Below are 2,352 nucleotides of genomic sequence, written 5' to 3' on the forward strand. Positions count from 1 at the left end.
AATATAATATTTTTTATCCCCTCGCTCTCCCTTTGGTTCCCTCGCTTTCTCTCCCCCTCCCTCTCTCGCTTTCTCTCTCACGCTCTCTCTCGTGCTCTCTTTCTTGTTCTCTCTCATGCTCTCTCTCTCTCACTCACTTGTTCTTGTAAGAATCGAACCTTGCTCGAGAGAGTGAGAGAGATCGGTAGAAGAAGAAGATGAGAAGAGAGAGAGAGGAGAGAGAGAAGAGAGAGAGAGGAGAGAGAGAGGAACGCAAGATAAATCTTAAATCTCTTATTTCCCACACTTTTAATATTTAACATTGGTTCGTAATTATTTAGGTTATGATTATACTATATATAGTTATTATGTTTAAATCATAGCTGTTATAACTAGTATAACGGCTATAACTCGATCTATTCCTGACCGTTGAATCCTATGTATCTTTAACTCTATCTATATCGAATCCTAGTATATGTTGGAACTTATATATTTCCTACTTCATATAATCTATAACGAGTTTAGGGGTACGTGTATCATTACTATTTGCTAATCTTTATTAGAGTTCTGATACGGTACCTATAAGAATATATGAAAGGAGAAAGATGAAAGGGCTGAAAGTTAGTAGGCCAGCTGGCGATGAGCTGGCCAACTAACTAACAGGTTCTTGAAAAGTAGCTTAAAAAAGAAATAAAGAAAGAAGGTTATAAATAAAGGGGTTATTACTATGAAACAACATGAACTTTCAAATTTGTCAGCCAGGCAGCATAAACTTTCTGACATGTTCAAAAAATAGCACGCACCAATAAGAAGACACCAAGTGGGCTCTTCTTATTTTTTTTGTCAGCGATGGTCAACTGCTGACGTGGCTTCCACTGTGGTAGCCAGGTGGACTCCACGGTGACATCCACATCTCCGTCCGCCGCCGTCACCCGTCTCTGGCCGCCGCTGTCGCCCGTCGTCTCTATCTCTCTCTCTTTCTCTCTATCTCTCTATCTCTCTATCTCTCTATCTATCTATCTATCTCACTCTCTCTATCCATCTCTCTCTATCTATCTCTCTCTCTCTCTCTATCTCTTTCTCTCTCTATCTATTCATCTCTCTCTATCTCTCTCTCTCTATCTCTCTCTCTTTCTATCTATCCATCTCTCTTTATCTCTTTCTCTCTCTCTATCTCTCTCTCCTCGCGGATATAAATAGCATGTGAACATCCCATGAAACCCTAATTGCGCCATTTTTCTCTCTCCTCAACGCCGCATCATCTTTTTCTCTCTTGAAGATCGGAGACGGGTGGCGGTGGCGGCGGAGGCGGCGGCGGCCGGAGACGGGCGGTGGCGGTGACCGGAGATGTGGATGCCACCGTGGAGTCCACCTGGCTACCACGATGGAAGCCACGTCAGCAGTTGACCATCGCTGACAAAAAAAAGAAGACGCCACTTGGCGTCTTCTTATTGGTGCGTCCTATTTTTTGAACATGTCAGAAAGTTTATGCTGCCTGGCTGACAAATTTGAAAGTTCATGTTGTTTCATAGTAATAACCCTAAATAAAGGGTGGAGGACGGGGAAAGCCAACGGAGGCTTTGTGATTTTCTGGAGCAAGCTATTCTTGAGGAGTGGGAGCTGCATTCGGCGTGAGACTCTTCCGGGGGAGTGGTTGCAGAGAAGAACGGAGGCGACGTGGGGGTGTTCTATACGACCAGGGCTGGGAGCGGAGCGAGGATCCAATCTGTGAGACCCATTTATCAGACATTCTGACCATTCGATACGGCCGTGTATCAAGTTCCTATTGGTCCGCTGGCGAGTTTCCTTCGTTACTCTGTGCTTAGTCTTCATTTCTTCGTGCTTCGTCTTCAGTTCTCTCTCACACTCTCTCTTCTCTCTCTCCCGTTCTCTCTCTCTCTCTCTCTCGCGCGTTCTCTTCTCTATCTCCCGTTCTCTCTCTCTCTCTCTCTCGCGCGTTCTCTTCTCTATCTCCCGTTCTCTCTATCTCGCATGCTCTCTTCTCTCTCTCTCCTTCTATCTCTCTCTCTCTCTCTCTCTCTCTCTCGCACGCTTTCTTTATCTCCCGTTCTCTCTCTCTCGCACGCGATCTTCTCTATCTCCCGTTCTCTCTCTCTCGCATGCTCTCTTCTCTATCTCCCGTTCTCTCTCTCTCGCACGCGCTCTTCTCTATCTCCCGTTCTCTCTCTCTCGCATGCTCTCTTCTCTATCTCCCGTTCTCTCTCTCTCGCACGCGCTCTTCTCTATCTCCCGTTCTCTCTCTCTCGCATGCTCTCTTCTCTATCTCCCGTTCTCTCTCTCTCGCACGCTCTCTTCTCTATCTCCCGTTCTCTCTCTCTCGCACGCTCTCTTCTCTATCTCCCGTTCTCTCTC

Source organism: Wolffia australiana, chromosome 4 (assembly GCF_029677425.1).
Source record: "Wolffia australiana isolate 7733 chromosome 4, ASM2967742v1".
Lineage (NCBI taxonomy): Eukaryota > Viridiplantae > Streptophyta > Magnoliopsida > Alismatales > Araceae > Wolffia > Wolffia australiana.